This window comes from Myxine glutinosa, chromosome 3 (assembly GCF_964187855.1).
Source record: "Myxine glutinosa chromosome 3, kmMyxGlut1.1, whole genome shotgun sequence".
Lineage (NCBI taxonomy): Eukaryota > Metazoa > Chordata > Myxini > Myxiniformes > Myxinidae > Myxine > Myxine glutinosa.
In genome coordinates, this window is record NC_136263.1 from 47,602,606 (window position 1) to 47,621,402 (window position 18,797).

The following is an 18,797-nucleotide window of genomic DNA, read 5'->3' on the forward strand; positions in this document are numbered from 1 at the left end:
GAGGTCCAAAGTTGAGAACCAATTTGAGCCCGCAACGGCATTGAGGGTGTCATCAATTCTTGGCAGGGGATATGAGTCCTTGAGTGTCACGTTGTTTCGCTGGCGATAGTCCACGCAGAAACGCGTGGTCCCATCTTTCTTTTTGACCAGCACAACAGGTGACATCCAAGGACTTCCCGAGGGCTCGATCATGCCTGCGTCGAGCATTTTTTCAACCTGCTCGTCAGCTTCCGCCCTCTTGCTCCAAGGGAGCCGTCGGGCGGCCTGACGAATAGGCCGGGCCTCACCCGTGTGGATCTGATGTTTCACCAGGCCCGTACGTCCAATATCCTCGGTGGACAAGGAGAAGAGATCCAAATGGGATCCAACCAGTTTGTGTAAGGCCTCCCTCTGGGTACCTCCCAACTCTACGCTACTACGATTTACCATCTCGCAAATGGGATCGGGCCAATTCCTAATATTTATTGAAGGCTCCCCCTGGGGCCGGCTCGGCTGGACGTTCTCACCCCTCAATGACGCGACTTCGCTAACTAGGGTGCAGCCAGCTACCTTCGTGCCCCTCACTATAGTGCGTGGTTCTGTACTAATGTTAATTACTCAGACTGCCACCACCGGCCCGTCCGTTTTTACAAGGGTGCGGCCCACGATTAACCCAGGTATGGATTGCGCTGCCACCGGTTCGACCAGGCCGCAGGACTCCTGCCATGTTGGGTGAGCTGACCATCGGGCCGGCACTATGGCCTCGGCCCCCGGAGGGATGGTCACGGCCTCAGGAGCCTCCAGCTCCACCCTCTCGGCCATGCTCACCCCCTCCAATGGTAGCTCTTCCACTCCCCATTGCAGGATCCCCCGGCTCAAGTCGATTTTACAACCGCTGGCAGTCAACAAATCCAACCCTATTAAGCATGGGTCACACACCTCCGCCACCCAAACCTCTATCTCTCTCTTTACCGATCCCAACTTGAGGGTTACAAAACCACGCCCTATGATCGGAGCCGTTGCCCCGGTAGCCAACTGCAAACTATGATTTTCCAGACGCTGGATTTTACCCCAGCCGTCTGCACTCGAATTAAGGATCACAGGGCTGATGATTGTGGCGCTGGCTCCCGTGTCCACCACGGCGTCTACCCCCACGCCGGCAATTTTGCACCGAATTGTTAAGCTACCTGTTCCAATTTGGCCACAATGAATGACCTGTCGCGTCAACGAGGGCTCCTCTCCATCCCCTACTGCCGAACAACGCCCTGCATGCCCGGCACGCTCTAGTTTCTTGGGTCCTGGCGGGGGGGTGTCTGAGGTCGGCTAGGCCGATCTATACTGGGCGGAGTTGAGGGCATCGGCTGGCGGGGAATGTCCCGGCGCGGAGCTCGGCACTCCCACGCACGGTGACCCAGCCGAGCACAGTTATAACACCTCACCTGGTAAGGTGCTTGCCTCCGGTATTCCAAATTTCCCCCCCTGTATGTCCAAATTGGGGTACTTTGTCGTGGACTACCGGGTGCCACCGCTGGAGCCGCCTGCCATGGTCCAGGTCCCGCTAGGCGCCGATCCACCAGCCTCCGAACCATGCTCTCCAGGTCAGGGCCCTCGTCGGGGGCGGGCCCCCTAGGGGGGCCGCCCCCCATCACGGGCCCTACCTGACGCACCGCCACTGCATGGTGCTCGCGTCCCCAGGCCAGGGGCCTCGCTGCTTCCCAACGGGCTGCAGCGTCGGCCGCCTGACTCATGGTCTGCGGGCGCCACATGGCGAGCTGTTGTCAGAGCTCCAGATCCGGAAGGGCCTGGATAAAGTGATCCAGCGCCAGGCTTTCCTGGGAACTCGCTGCCATGTCCGCGTGTGCAATCCCCACTGCGCGGCGAATGTCATGAGCAAGTTCCCCGATGGTCTCCTGGGGCTTGCGTTTTCGCTGAGCAAGCTGCGCTTTAACAAGCTCGCTTTGCTGTTCAATGCCAAATCTGTTAATTAAGACCGTGCGGAGAGCTGACAGGGTGAGAGCACCCGGTGGTAAAGCTGTCAGCACCTCCGCTGCCGCACCGCGCAGTGCCCCCACCAGGTGTACTCCACCTTCGTCCAGATTCCAACCATTGCCTCTGCACACGTACTCAAACTGCGCCAGGTACGCCCTCAAATCACTCTTGCCGTCGTACGGCACGAGTAGGACCTTGTGGGCGCCCGAAGGCCGGACCCCGCGTGTCACTCCTTGCGGGATCAACGCGGGACCAAACCGTTCGGGCTCCCACAGTACGCTATTCCCGGGGGGCTCCCGCGCATCCCCCGTCCCTCCAAACACTACCCCTCTTGGTGTCGATGCCTGGGTCGCCCTTCCGCAACCCGCTACCCACTCCATACCCGCACACCCTTGCTCACCAACACCCCCCTCACCTCACTCCTCATTGCCAGACCTCCTTGCACACCTCCTTTCTCCATACCCTCCGGACCAGTCATACACCTCACCATTGGTCCCTCACGAACACCCGGGTCTACACCACCCCCCAAGCCGACTGAGTCTCCCCTCACACCATATACATTTCCGAGTACAACGCCACTCACCTCGGCACCTCGTCGTCGCTCCTCCTCCGCCACCTGCAAACTCTTTATTTGGTTAGCAAGCACATCATCATGATTTGAGCACAGACCTTGCACATATTCCATCACTTCCTCCTTTATCTCCTTCTTAGTTTCCCTCCGTCTCTTCTTAATTTCACTCACCCCCTCTTCCACTTCCTCTAATTTCTCCTTTACCTCCCTCATTTCCCGGTGCGCCCCCTCGATCTCTTCCTCTAATGCCACCTTGACCGTTTCTATGTGCGTCCTCACCTCCCGGTCTTTCGTCTCCATTGCCTCCGTCACCTCGTCCAACCTCTTTGTCAATCCCTCATGTACCATCTGACATTCCTTCTTTGTCGCTATAAGTTCCTTCTTTATGTCTTTCTGCGTCGCCTTTAACCCCCCGATTATCACAGTGTTCTTCTCCACTTGATCCACTAATTCCCTCTGTCCCACCGTCAGCTGTTCCACTCCCTTCGTTAGATCTTCTATGCCCCCCTGTAACCTAGCCGTACTAGTTCTCACCTCTTTCTCCATACGCTCTTCACCTCGCTTTACCTCCTCGCGTACCCCCGAGACCTCCTCGCCCACACCTCGTCTTATCTCCTCCCCCATTTCTCCCATCTCTTTAGTAGATGCCGCCCTCATCTATTCCAATTCATTCCTCTGAGCATCCAGTTTACCTTCCAACCCGATTTTCACCTCCTCTATCTGGTTCCCCATCTGTTTGATTTCCCAGGCGGATTGCTCCCCTATTTCCCACAATTTGTCTTCCATCTTGTCTTCTAGCCCCGTTAACCCATTCTTCACCCCTTTTATCCCGTTGTCCAACCCCTCAAATTTATTGTCTAACCCCTCAAATTTATTGTCTAACCCCTCAAATTTATTGTCTAACCCCCCGATTTGATTTTCTAATCGCTCCCCCGTCCTTTGTTCTAGACTACCCAACCTGTCTCTCAATCCCCCGATTTGATTTTCCAATCCCTCAAATTTATTTCCCAACTGTTCGCTGGTACCCCTCGCTTCGTCCCTCATTGCCCCCATACTGTTTTCCAAACCTCTAATTTGGTTTCCCATTTTCTCACTATTCTTGGCCATAGGGGCCTCCATTTGCACCATAAAAAGGTTTAAATCCACCGGTGCTGCTATGGTCACGGGTGCGGCTAAATTTGGTGCCGCTGCAACCACGTGCGCGAGGGCACCATTTTGTGCGCCTGAAACCCCCTCAACCACCTCACCATTTCTCTCCTCCTCCATTTCTTACCTCTGGTCCTGGGTTACCCCTAACCCCTCTTCTAATTCCCCCACCGGCATCCCGTCGCCTTGACCATCCATGGCACGATTTTTAAATTTTGGATGTTAAAAACAAAATCTCGGGCCACTCGAAATTTTGAGCGCGCTATTCGCGCTTCAGGTCCGAATCCGACACTCCTGACACCATTTGTTACGGAAACGGAGTATGGCACTCCCCTTAGGGGGTGGGGGGTTAATCCCCCCTTCTATTTTCACTGGCCATCTCCACTCCTGACGCTACACAGCTACCTCCGGAAAGGCAGGTGCGCAGCCCCGTTCGTACCGCGGACAGATGTTAATTGCCGAGCGGTTTTAGCAACCGCGGCACGAACTATTAACAAGGACTAGACCCGATTCTTGAACGTTGGCCAAATCGTGCCACAGGTTTTCAATGGGGAAAAGACAAAGACGAACGGCTGTCAAGAAGAAGAAGAAGAAGAACCAAGGTAGGAAATACAAATATGATTTATTTCTACTATTTACAAGACCAAAGAAACCAAGGAGAAGGAAGGATAATAAAATAAAGACAGAAAGAATGGAAGGAGACAGTGCTAATATTAACTTAGCTAAACAGGCTTAACTTATTCCCAGGGACAAGACACACAGAACAAACTCACGTACACAAAAGGATGTTATGGCAGGAATGGGTGGAGCGAAGGGTCCAGGCAGGTGGTCCGGGAGGAAGGTCCGGGGCAGATGGTTCAGGCGTTGAGGTCCCCGCTCGCGGTTCACGCTCCAGGCTCGAGGCGAAAACCCGGCAAAAACGGCCTCGCGTCTCACCGACTGGCAATAGGGCCTAGAGGGTCTCGGCCTATTGCCGCAATACAGGCACCCCCTCACGTCTCTCTCTTTCCTCAATCGTCTCTTCGTGCCGCCGTGGGGACGTCGCGTGCTCTCCCAGGACTCATCTGAGTTGGGGGCGTCCCGCCGCGGGTTATATCGGCCACACCTTCTAACCTTCGCGAACCTCCCTGATCGTTCTTCCTCCGCCCTCTCAAACCAAACCCCTCATGCTTGGTTGGTTGTAGGGGCTCTCCTGGCCCCACCCTCTGATGACGAGGTGGAGACACGCCTTTCTTTCCCAACTTGACCGCATGCGTAATGGAGGTTTTGGGGTGATTCGAGTGAGCCCCAGCCAAAGGGCAGCGAACGCTGCCGGCAATTGCGTTTTGGTGGCAATTGAAAGGGGATTCTACCTTATTTCATTTGGTTCAATGCAGTGTCAACTAGTGGGAACAGAGCCTTAAACTAATACACATGATAAGGAGATAACTACTGAACAGGGAGATCTATGATTTGCTACGTGATTGTATATGGCCTAACTAAGGGACGACCTTTGACCTTTACACACAACACGGAGGGTGATTTTTACAATTCATGACACTACAATAAAAAAAAAACACAGCAATTCTCAAATCCACAACAATATATATATAATATATATATATATATATATATATATATATATATATACTATATATATATATATATATATATAATGGTATCTGTAATCTGGTTCTCCAACCTAATGAGCGGACAACATGACGTCATCGCCATGCACGTCCGCCTTGCCTGCAAAGTTCCAGAGGAACCATCTAGCAGTGCGTCATTACGGATTATAAATACAGATACTGTCACAAGTGCATGCAAAACTCACAGTTACCGACCTGGTTTCGCCCTTGTTGGGGCTTCATCAGGGCAACGCAGTGAGGCTTTCCATACACTTGTAACTCTGTGACCCTTTCGGTTTTTATATCAGTCACTATGCAACCTTCATATCATCAGTGGAGAACCGCCAGCAAGGTGTCCCATGCAGCTGCTGCTGCACCTTGCTGGGAGCGATACGCACCGCCTGCCACGCGGTGACGTTATCTCTGGTATCCACTCATCATATGGAGTCGACCTGGTTGCGGTTGGGAGTTACTAATAATGGTATCTGTAATAATGGTATAAGCCTCACTGCGTTGCCCTGATGAAGCCCCAACAAGGGCGAAACCAGGTCGGTAACTGTGAGTTTTGCATGCACTTGTGACAGTATCTGTATTTATAATCCGTAATGACGCACTGCTGGATGGTTCCTCTGGAACTTTGCAGGCAAGGCGGACGTGCATGGCGATGACGTCATGTTGTCCGCTCATTAGGTTGGAGAACCAGATTACAGATACCATTATTAGTAACTCCCAACCGCAACCAGGTCGACTCCATATGATGAGTGGATACCAGAGATAACGTCACCGCGTGGCAGGCGGTGCGTATCGCTCCCAGCAAGGTGCAGCAGCAGCTGCATGGGACACCTTGCTGGCGGTTCTCCACTGATGATATGAAGGTCGCATAGTGACTGATATATATATATATATATATATATATACACTCAACCCTCGGCTATCGCGAACTCAGCTATCGCGTTTATCTGCTATCGCGGCTACCTAAAAAACTGCACAAACACGACTATCGCGCCCCAAATACGCGCTATAGCGCACCGGAAATGGTGGGGAAAAAAAAAAATTCAAACAGTCCGGGTGCTACGTCATCACCGAGCGTGGGGTGATTCACGTGCTGATTGGTTGTGACGTCAGGACGTCAGGGGCACTGTGATTGTCCGCCCGGTGCCATTCAAGTGCGCGTCGCCTCAGAGTGAATACTGTAATAGCAGTGTCTAAACCTTTTTTTTGTGATATAACAATGGCCGATATACCCCGACCCCGACCCCCCACCATTGCCCAGCGTAATGCAGCGGCACCTGCAAGGGAAATCAAGAAGAGGAAGAACTTAACTTACGCTCAGAAATGCGAAATTGTGCAGTTGATAGACAATGGTGAAACAAAGCGAAGTGTTGGAAAGAAATTTGGGATAAATGAGTCAACAGTGCGAGGTATTTACCAAAACCGTGACCATATGAAGGCCCATATGAATCTTGCCTCATCAGATGCAGGTGCCCAAGCTATGCGAAGCCGTAATCAATTGCTCCTCAAGACAGAACAATTACTCGGACGATATCTGGAGAGGCAAGCAAAGCGAAACTTGGCGATTGATACTCGTGAAATTATGGACACTGCCAAGGACATTTATGCTGCTGTGGCTCGTAAGATGGGTGTGCAACAACCTCCAGTCTTTCTTGCATCCAAAGGGTGGGTAGATAAGTTCATGTCCCATCATAAAGTGAAAAGTGTGAAGATATCTGGCGAGGCAGCAAGTGGGGACAAGTCTGCAGCCCGTGAGTACCCTGAATCTCTAAAAAATATAATATTATTGATGAAGGCCAGTACACTCCCGATCAAATTTTTAATATGGACGAACCCAATTTCTATTGGAAAGCAATGCCTCGGCAAACATTTATCACTACCAAGTCAGCCAAAGTTCGTGGAAGGAAGGCCATAAAGAAGCGTTTCACCCTGCTGTTCGCTATGAATGCATCAGGAACATGCCGCCTTAAACCCACAGTTGTGCATCGAGCTAAACGACCCAGGGCCTACAAAGGATGCAACATGAACAAATTAAATGTGCACTGGTTGACATCAAAGAAGGGGTATATGTCGGCCAAACTTTCCCAGGACTGGCTCAAGGAGGCATTCATTCCCGAGGTTGAGGATTTTTGCAAGTCCCAAAACATAAGGTTGAACATTCTCCTGCTCCTCGGCAATGCCCCTGGACATTCGCCACTTCTAAGGGCCGAGCATCCTAATGTGAAGGTCGAGTTTTTGCCACCAAACACGACTTCCTTGATCCAGCCCCTCGATCAGGAGGTCATATCAGTTGTGAAGGTGTCCTATTCCACACGGCAATTTAGGAAGATGCGGCAGGCAACTAAAGACACCGCCGTTATCCAGAAATTGCTCGACAGTGAGGATGAGGATGACATGGTTCAATGGGATACTGAGGCAGAACAAAAAGTGATTCGGTATTGGAAAAACTACAATGTGAAACAGGCTATCGACTTAATGGTAGACTGCTGGAACAATGTTACCCCAGCCACTATCAATCATGCCTGGCGTAACATTTTGGAAGGTCTCCCTGAGGACCGCCAGGTGGCTGTGCCAGGTACGCCACAGACTGTTGAGGCAGAAGTAGAGGCAGAGGCGGAAGAGGCACGCCAAATCCCTGGAGCTGGTTTTGCTGAGACTACTGGTGAGGACATCCGAGAAATGATACAGCCAGCTGCAGTTACTGTCGACGAAATAATTGAGGAAGATGATGTGGAACAAGAAGAGGACAGTTCAGGAGAGGATGAGGAAGGTGTAAATGTGAGGCGTGAGGGATTATCCATGGCCGACATCAAGAAGATGATAGACTTGGGTTGCCAGCTTCGCCACCTCCTTGAACAAGATTTAACAATCAACAGCGAAGCAAGGTGCTCCTTTATTAATAAGGCACTGGCAGGAGCAGTATCACGCCCACATCAACTCCCTCCGCCAATGCCAGATCACCGAATTCTTACGGCGTCGCAACGAGGCACAGCCCTCTGTCTTTGACGAGCCCTCTGACGTTGAGGGCTTCTCTGGTGCTACAGCTGACGCAATCCTGGATGAGTTAGAGGCACGTAGGGGTGGTCAATAAGACTCCACCCAAGCCTCGGAACCTACCCAACTATCTAAGCCCCTCATCGTCCCCAAAAAGTAAATAAAATGGTTAAAGAAAGTACTTTTTTTACCATTTTATTTTTATTTACATATTGTGATTCTTGTTTTAATGTTTCTTTATATGTTAATGTTTCTTTATATGGTAGAAACACTTGGTAAAAAAGTGGCAAAAATAGGTTAAATATGTGGTCAACTTGGGGGTCCTGGCACCAATTCGAATTATTACCATACGTTCTTCAGTTCGGCTATCGCGATTTCGGCTAACGCGCACCGATAGCGGCACCAATTAGGCGCGATAGCCGAGGGTTGAGTGTATGTATATATATATATATATGTATATATATATCTATCTATAATTCCACTAATCTCTGTCTGTGTGTGTGTGTGTATGCGACCGCTGTTTCTCGACAACTACCGGTCCGATATACTTGAAACTTGCCAGGTATATTGCTGGGGACCCGAGGATGTGCCTTTTCAAGGTTTCATATTAATCGGACAAGTAGTTACCGAGCTATGGCGATTTCTTTACCAAACTCTGCAAGCCGTTCGCTTTGGACCAAACCATTGCATGTAAATAGAGGGGGGGGATTGTCACCGTACTCGCAAGCCGTTCGCTTTGGACCAAACCATTTCATGTAAATAGAGGGGGGGGGATTGTCACCGTACTCGCAAGCCGTTCGCTTTGGACCAAACCATTTCATGTAAATAGAGGGGGGGGGATTGTCACCGTACTCGCAAGCCGTTCGCATTGGACCAAACCATTTCATGTAAATAGAGGGGGGGGATATAATTTTAGATATATATATAGTACGGGCATGCCCTAGTATGTATAGATTTGCGGTTGGGAGTAAATCCAAATGACTCCATGGTAAGATCTCCAACCTTTAATTGAACAAACAATGACTGAACGTTTCGATTAACAACATGTGACAAAGCCACACGCCTCCGTTAATCTTGCTCAAGAGTGATAAAATCATCTCAACCTTAAGTCTCAACTTATGTGGGGAGGCTATGCTATAAATATATAAATATATATATTTACACTACATGAGCAAAAGTATGTGGACACCCAAACATCGAACATCTCATTCCAAAATCATGGGCCTCCATGGGCCATCATGGGCCATCATGGGCCATCTCATTCCTCTCCCCTCCCCCCCTCTCCTCCCCTCCCCCCTGTTCCCCTCCCCTTTCCCCTTCCCTCCCCTCCCCCGCCCGGCAATGCCGGGTACTTCTGCTAGTATATATTATATACACCCTTGCACTTTTTTCAAATAACTCAATTTTCTCTAAAAAATAAGTTGAAATTGACAAAAGTAGTTAGTCTTTACAATTCTTTATTTCACTAACATTACAGAACCTTGGTTTTTTATTCAGAACTTAATATATCCTTTTAAATCAGAAAATAAAAATAAATAATGGCATTGACAAAATTATTGACACCCTGGACTTAATATTTGGAAGCACAGCCTCTTGACACAAAGGCCTTTGGACAAAATAACTGCAGTCAAGCGCTTCCTGTAGCCATGAATGAGCTTCCTACACCTCTCTACTGGTAGTTTGGCCCACTTCGTGTGCAAACTGCTCCAGTTCTCCCAGATTTGAGGGATGCCTTCTCCCAACTGCTGTTTTCAGATCTCCCCACAGGTGTTCAATGGGATTTAGATCTGGACTCATTGCTGGCCACTTCAGAGCAGTCCAGCGTTTTGTCTTGAACCATTCCTGGGTGCTTTTTGAAGTGTGTTTTGGGTCATTGTTCTGCTGCAAGACCCATGACCTTCGACAGAGACCCAGCGTTCTGATACTGGGTTGAACATTGCGCTCCAAAATGCCTAGGTGATCTCCTAATTTCATGATGCCATGCACACATTCAAGGCACCCAGTGCCAGAGGCAGCACAGCAACCCCAAAACATCACTGAACCTCCTCCATGTTTGACTGTAGGGAAGGTGTTCTTTTCTTTGAAGGCTTCATTTTGTTTTCTGTAAACATATAGATGATGTGCTTTCCCAAAAAGCTATAATTTGATCTCCTCTGTCCACAGGACATTTTCCCAGAATGATTTTGTCTCGTTGAGGTGTTTTGGCAAACTCCAGTTGGGCTTTCTTTTGTCTCTCTCTTAGCAGTGGGGTCCTCCTGGGTCTCCTACCATATAGAACCCCATTTCATTGAGTTTGTGAATGATGTGTCTGAAGTTCAGCTTGAATCTGTATGGCAATTGATTGAGGTGCTTTCTCCACCATTCAAACGAACAATCCTTCGCTGCAATCTTCAATCAAGTTTTCTCTTGTGGCCACGGCCAGGGAGGTTGGCTACAGTGCCATGGGCCTTAAACTTCCTGATAACATTGCGTACGGTGGACACAGGAACATCAAGGTCTCTGGAGATGAACTTGTAGCCTTGAGATTGTCCATGCTCGGCTACAATCTTGTGTCTGTCCTCCGCAGACAATTCTCTGGTTTTCTTTCTTTTCTCCATGCTCATTGTGGTGCACACTGTGACACAAAACAGCAGAATAACTCATTTTCTCCATTCAAACTGGTGGAATGAGTGATTTTTATATTGCAAGCACCTGCAACTCACCACAGGTGAGTTAAATTCCAAAGTAAAGGAGAATCAGCTGCTTGAAATCTAATTATTTATAACAACTTCTTAAAGGTGCCAATAATATTGTCCATGCCATTTTAGGATTCCTGTGCAGTATAAGCTAAGATTTAGTAATTTTTTCTGCTTTTTTTGTTTTGTTCCACTGCAAACCAAAGAAATACATATGTGGATACCAAAATATTTTTTTATTTCAAAACATTTCTGGAAGAAATGGTGCATTATTTGAAAAAAGTGCAAGGGTGCCAATATTTTTGTCCACGACTGTATATATAATCTGAAGTTCAGTTGTCTGCATAATGAGCCACTGATTCAGAGAGGACCACTAACGGGCCAGCGTTTATCCCTCATCATATTGTTGCGGATTTGAGAATCTTGTTGTAAATATCACCCTGAGTAGTGTAATGATTCCTTGTAAATATCTCCGTTTTGTGTGTAAAGGTCAAAGGTCGTCCTCTTAGTTAGTCCATATACATGCACGTAGGCCACCATATACCCTTCTAAATAGTTATTTCCTTATTATGTGTATTCGTTTAAGGCTGTGTTTCCCATTAGTTGACTCTGCATTGCATCAAATTGAAATAAGGTAGAATCCCCTGTCAAGTGCATTGCCTCTATTACCAACTGCATTTGCCCTCCATTGAGCACGTGCTCTAACTCGGAGAAGAAAGGCGTGTCTCCACCTCGTCATAGGAAGGAGGAGTGATCCCTTGCCGATCAACCAACCAGGCACGAGGGGTTTGGCTTGAGAGGGCGGAGAAAGAACGATCGGGCAGGTTCGCGAAGATTCGAGGGTGTGGCCCTATATAACCCGTCACGCGACGCCCCCACCGAGAGATGCGTCAAAGGAGAGAAGGGATGAGTTCACCTAAAGGAGTCCACCGCAGCTTTGAACAAACCGCAGCTTTGAACAAACCGCAGTTTTAACCACAGCAGCTTTGAGCGTCGACAGTGGTGACGGCAGTTGCGGCCACGAAGCAACGTCGCCGTGAGGAGACGATTGGGGAGAGTCGGCGGCTGCTCAACTCGAGCCGGGATCACACCCACCACCCACATCCTTCCCGCCTTGTGAACCCTCCTCGTCCGTCCAGCCGTCCACCTCCAGCTGAACCTTCCTCCCCTTCCAGCCATTCGTTCCTGCCTTCATTCCCCATTTGTGTAAGTCTGATTGTCGTCCGTCTTCTATGTTGTCCTGGGGTATAAGTTAATCCTGTTTAGGTAAGTTAATATTGCACTGTGTCTTCTGGTCCTTCCATCCTTCTGAAAATTATTTTCGTATCTTTCCTTCTCCTTGGTTACTTTTGATTGTGTACATAATAGTTAGTAATAAATTCCTGTTCCTCCTTACTCTGCCTTCTTTCCTTTACATCCGTTTCGTCCTTGTCTTTTCCCAATTGGATACCTGTGGCACGATTTGGCCAATGTTCAGAATCGGGTCTAGTTACTTGCTAATGGTTCGTGCCGCGGCTGCTAATCCGCTCGGCAATTAACATCTTGCCCGCGGTCGCGAACGAGGTTGCTCACCTGCCTCCCCAGGAGGGAGCTGAGCAGCTTCAGGAGCGGAGATGGCCAGTGAAGATAGAAGGGGTACTAACCCCCCTCCCACCCCCCTAAGGGGAGTGCCGTACTCCGTTTCCGCAACAATTGGTGTCAGGAGCGAGATTCGGACCCGAAGTGCGCTTAGCGCACTCAAAATTACGAGTGGCCCAAGATTTTATTTAATAACATCCAAATTTAAACTCGTGCCATGGATAGTCAAGGCGATCAGGTGCCAGTGGGAGTAGAGTTCGAAGGGGTAGAAGTGACCCAGGACCCCAGGGAAGAAATGGGAATAATGGAGGAGGAGAGCAATGGTGATGTGGTTGCGGGGGTATCAGGCGCACGAGATGGCGGCGCCTCGCACATGTCGGCGAGAGCCGCGCCCTTTGTACCAACAGTGGAAGACATGCAATTATTTCTGGCTGAAATGAGGGCCCATATGGTCGAGTCGGGGGACAAATTAATGGCAGAAATGAGGGCCAATAGAGAGCAATTGAGAAATGACTTGGGAAGCCAGATACAAAAATGTGGGGAGAGCGCACAAAAATGTGGGGAGACCATGGATCGCATGTTGGGCGAGCAGGTCCCAAGGGTGCACGACGAGGTAAAGCAGGTCGAGAAGTGCTGGTTGGGCGAGGCGGAGGAAAGAGCAGGTAAAATGACGGGTATAGAGATCGCGACCCAGGGTATGGAAAAGCCGGCGACCGCTGAGGTAGAGGGAATTTTAATACAGCCAGCGGTCGTCGAGGTGAGTAAAGAAAAAGTAGTGGGAATTGAAATTGGAGAGACCGGGGGCTTAGAAAAGCACTCGCGGCAGGGAGGAAAAGATGGAATATGTACAAAGTCCTTGCTCAAATCATGATGATGTACTTGCTAATCCTTATAAAGATTTGCAGGTGCGCGTGGAGAAAAGGATCCCAAAGGTGAGTCGTGCTGTGTATGGCGCTAAGAGGTTTTTCAGCAGAGTGTTTGGCGCGAAGAGAATTGTCACGCGCTTGGGATCGCGAAAGCACCTGGGCGTTCGTGGAAGGTCCTTTGTGTGTTGTGTTAAAGCGAATGTCATGCGTGTGAGGAAAAAGTGTGCGTCAAAGAGTCAGCGTGTTATAAAGTGCCGGAGTGTGACACAGAGAGTGAGAGCGATACGGAGTGTACCTGCGAGGGTGAGAGTGACCCGGAGAGTGAGTTGGTGGAGGAGCGGGTGCGAGGATGCACGTTTGGGATGAACGGCGAGAGTGTGCGAGAAAGCACACCTGAGTTGGTTGTGGCACGGGTGTGGGAGAGCCCATTGAAGCGCGTGAGTGGGTGGATGCGAGAGTGCACGCCCATGGTTTCTGGTACGGAGTACGTACCGAGGGAGAGTGCGCAAGACGGTGCGCGAGGTGTGTTAAGGAAGTGTGCGAACGGCGAGTGTGCGCGAGAGGAGTGGTGTGTAACAGGGAGTGCGGTGGTGGAATGGACGGAGTGTGTGGGATGCACTGGAGGCCCCAAGACGCCAGGTTTTGTGAGTGTGAAACGGGTCGCATATGCGAGTGAAGCATCGACGTTGACCGGGGCAGCATTTAGGGCGACGGATAGCGTGCGCGGTGCGCTTTGTTGGATGCGAGGCCCCGCACGGTCGAGTCCGGGCCTTGTCGGGCAAGGCGACTGGTCCGGTTCAGGGACAGGTTGGAGGGATCGGAATGGTGCCCCCTTGTGGCGGGGGCGGTGTTCCGACCGGGCGAGATTGAGCCATCGGGCCGGGGACCGGAAGGTGCCGCGCCGAGATGGTGCGTGGAATCTCGGCCCGACCAAACCGCCTCCCCTGAACCGAATGCCGGACGGATTCAACCTGCAGGCGACCAAACCACCCAAATTCATTGCTCGGCTTTGCGAAGCCGAGTTTTAATGATGTTGCGATGCACCGAGGCTCAGATATAGCGGACTGTGATGATGATCGTGTTTTGGATTCGAAATTTTGGGATAGGGAATTTGTGATTGGTTGAAATTTGATGGCAAAATTGGTAGTGAGAGATGTCCGATGTGGAGGGATGGCAAATCCACCATCCCTCACGACGGGGCACATGAGCAATAGCTATGGGGTTATGGCAGTAAAAACTAGCCCGGGAGGGTTAGGATAAAATGGTAGGGATCTATAGAAGATGACCATAGGTAACTGTAGATTTAAGTAGCGACGTTGGACAGGTAGTTGGGGACATAGAGAGGTTAGAATGGATGTTAATGACGTGGGATGTGCTTAGTTTAAAGGGAAGATGGGGAGCACCAAGTTAGCCGGAAACCAGGTAGATCAGATGATGCCGTGTGTTTGAGAATTGAAAGTGTATTCGGAAGTGTATTGTGAAAAGTGTGAGGTGATTGTGAATAGTATTGAGCGTGGAGGTGTATGAAGCAGCGTATGAGGAATAATTGTGATTGTGGATTGTATTGAGCGTGGAAGTGTATGGAGCAGTGCATGAGGAACAATTGTGATTGTGCATTGTATTGAATGATTGAAGAAGCCTGGGAGAGAGGAGGGTGCAGGAGGCACCAGGGGTGATTGCACAGGTGTGCAAGTGAACAGATGTATGGAGCAGTGTATGAGCGAGTAATAGTGATTGAGTGTTGTGTTGAGCAAATGGTCCTGGAGGAAGGAGGGTGCAGGAAGCATCAGGGGTGATGGCACAGGTGTGCAAATACAGGTGTATGGAGAATGGTTGTATGGAATAAATGGTCTGGAATATATGGAGTATGGAATGGGTGGTATGGAGTGAGTATGGTGGAAACTGTGGAGTGGAGTGGATGGTGCGAAGGTGGGTATGGGGAGGATGGACCCCATCACGTATACCCGCGGAGGGTAGTTTAAGAGTTAGGTAGAGGGAGTAGGTAAATTGCGGTTGGATATTGGCATCTGTGGTGTGGGTAGTTGCACAGGAGTGTTGTGTTGGGTGCATGAGTAAAGTGGAATGGGTGGGCATGTGGCTGAATTCGTAGTTATGATCATTGCCCACCATAGTTTCCCACCTGGTGTCCGGAGTAACCAATTCCCTTGGGGTTCCAACTGCATGCGGTCCGAATCCCTTGGGAGTTATGCTCGGAACGATGCCAGTTGGAGGCTATGGTCTTTGACCATGAAATTACGTCACCAACTCCCTCGGAGCTTCAACTGCATGCGGCTGCAGTTCCTTGGGGGTTGTGGTAGTTGCGTGACCATTTGTAGTTATGTGCACTCTGCCACTGTTAGTCTGTCGGCCAGGTGAGGCCGCAGGTAGGCTCTGGGAGCCAGTTAGAGATCAGGGGGTGAGAGAGCCAGGAGGGGCCTTCCCCAGTTAGGGTAGTTGTGTAGTTGTGAGTGGGGCCCGAGGATCCTAGGAGGAGGACCCGGGTAGCCGAATGCCAAGGAGGGCAGTAGAGTGGGGTAAGGGAGCCAGAGGGCCTTCCCCAGGTTAGGAAAGGAGCTAGGCAAGCTCGGGTGGCAACGTTCAGTGGCGGAGGTGCACAGGTAAGTAAGACCTGCTAGGGGAGCCACACGACTCAGCCCCGAAATTGTGCAAGGGCACAGAACGAAGAATCGGGGGAGGGAGACCCCAAATTGGTGAGCACCACCGTTTGGTCAATGGGAGTTCGGTTCTTAGAACCACATTGTGTAAGATGGCCAATGGTTTGACAGGGAAAGACCCCGGGTAGAGTAAAAGTGTTAAAGTCATTTAGAAGTATAGATAGGATGGAAATCTCCTCGCACCATCTACATCCACTCACCTGAGGTGACGACGGTGCTCCACACCATGCCATGGTTTGTTGTTTATATTTTTCTGTGCAAATGTTTGGAATGTGAGACGCATCATGACGTGGGTGTGACATTATGCTGATGTTCCATCTCTCCCTCCTTATGAGGATTGATTATGAATTGGTGATGGCAAATTTAGACAATGGGATGGGGACGAATTTGGAGTATAGGGGAAATATGGGGAAGACGTGATGGTAGCGACGAGTTTGTAAAGGTGTAGATTTTTTTTGTACATACGGGGGTAAGGGGCAAGGGTAGAACAGGTAACAAGGGGGGTGACATACGGTAGGGACGAGCTTTTCTCTGCTCAGTCTCCAGACGCACCTCACCTTGCATTGCCTTTATTGATGTGTACCCTTGTGACCTTACCCCTCGCTAACCTGCCCTCTCTGTCTTCCTTCCCTGACCCATGGATCGTGCTCTCTGGGCACTAAGGGGAGCGTGCGGGAGTCCGCCATTGTGTGCCCGAACCCCCACAACCAGCTGCTTGCATCGATGCACCACTTATGGACCACATGTCTGTGGCTGAGCACCACTCATGGACCCCACGGGTTGGGGCATGGCCCCTCTGCTGGAACCGGCCACGATGGCCCAGGATCTTGCTTGCGGACCTTGGTGACGTGGCACCTATGCCACACAGGTGAACCACCCCTAGTCGGCCCCTGTGGGCCATAAATAAAAAGTGGACACGTTTTGTGCTTTTTATTATGTCCAAATAGGCCGCCAGCAAGAAGACCAAGAAAGACAACATCTGGAAGAACATTGGCCAGCAGAGGGAGCCGAAGAACAAGACACCAACAGGGGTTTTTTTTTTTTTATGAACTGTGGTGACTGTGCACTCCGGTGCGTTTTTGGTGCTTTATGGTGCTCTTTGTTGGTGCTGGTGCGTCGATGCAGCGCAGGCTGTCTCTCCCCCCCCTCCACACCCCCCCCCCCAAAGAACAATCACAGGTCCGGGGTTGCGTTTTGTAAATACAATCAGCGTCACTTGTAAATAATGCTCCCCACCGTTCATGAATAGTTTGAGAACCATTCCGCAATTTGGTTAGCTGTGGGCGTGAATCTGTTAGGTAGGGTGCAATGCAGCAGAGGGACATACTTATTTGTGTTTTAAAACTGTCACACTCAGGGTCAGGTTAAATGTAGAGGGAACTACACCTACATGTCACACTAAGTTAGTTTTATTGGCCCGAGTACGTGCCTGGAGGATGAGGGTGCAGTGTTGCGGATTTGAAAATCTTGTTGTAAATATCACCCTGAGTAGTGTAATGAATCCTTGTAAATATCTCCGTTTTGTGTGTAAAGGTCAAAGGTCATCCTCTTAGTTAGTGCATATACATGCACATAGGCCACCATATACCCTTCTAAATAGTTATTTCCTTATTATGTATATTAGTTTAAGGCTGTTTCCCATTAGTTGACTCTGCATTGCATCAAATTGAAATAAGGTAGAATCCCCTGTCAAGTGCATTGCCTCTATTACCAACTGCATTCGCCCTCCATTGAGCACGTGCTCTAACTCGGAGAAGAAAGGTGTGTCTCCACCTTGTCATAGGAAGGAGGAGTGAGCCCTTGCCGATCAACCAACCAAGCACGAGGGGTTTGGCTTGAGAGGGCGGAGAAAGAACGATCGGGCAGGTTCGCGAAGATTCGAGGGTGTGGCCCTATATAACCCATCACGCGACGCCCCCACCGAGAGATGCGTCAAAGGAGAGAAGGGATGAGTTCACCTAAAGGAGTCCACCACAGCTTTGAACAAAGCGCAGCTTTGAACAAACCGCAGTTTTAACCACAGCAGCTTTGAGCGTCGACAGCGGTGACGGCAGTTGCGGCCACGAAGCAACGTCGCCGTGCGGAGACGATTGGGGAGAGTCGGCGGCTGCTCAACTCGAGCCGGGATCACACCCACCACCCGCATCCTTCCCGCCTTGTGAACCCTCCTCGTCCGTCCAGCCGTCCACCTCCAGCTGAACCTTCCTCCCCTTCCAGCCATTCGTTCCTGCCTTCATTCCCCATTTGTGTAAGTCTGATTGTCATCCATCTTCTGTGTTGTCCTGGGGTATAAGTTAAGCCTGTTTAGGTAAGTTAATATTGCACTGTGTCTTCTGGGCCATCCATCCTTCTGTAAATTATTTTCGTATCTTTCCTTCTCCTTGGTTACTTTTGATTGTGTACATAATAGTTAGTAATAAATTCCTGTTCCTCCTTACTCTGCCTTCTTTCCTTTACATCCGTTTCGTCCTTGTCTTTTCCCAATTGGATACCTGTGGCACGATTTGGCCAACGTTCAGAATCGGGTCTAGTTACTTGCTAATGGTTCGTGCCGCGGCTACTAATCCGCTCGGCAATTAACATCTTGTCCGCGGTCGCGAACGAGGTTGCTCACCTGCCTCCCCAGGAGGGAGCTGAGCAGCTTCAGGAGCGGAGACGGCCAGTGAAGATAGAAGGGGGACTAATCCCCCCCCTAAGGGGAGTGC

The 18,797-nt window shown here is 50.1% G+C and overlaps 1 protein-coding gene across 9 annotated transcripts in view; it reads right to left on the minus strand.

Annotated features, from left to right (window-relative positions):
• Nucleotides 1–18,797, minus strand: part of LOC137423613 (uncharacterized) — a 110,085-nt gene that overhangs the window by 65,425 nt on the left and 25,863 nt on the right. The gene's annotated exons all lie outside the window — the stretch shown is intronic.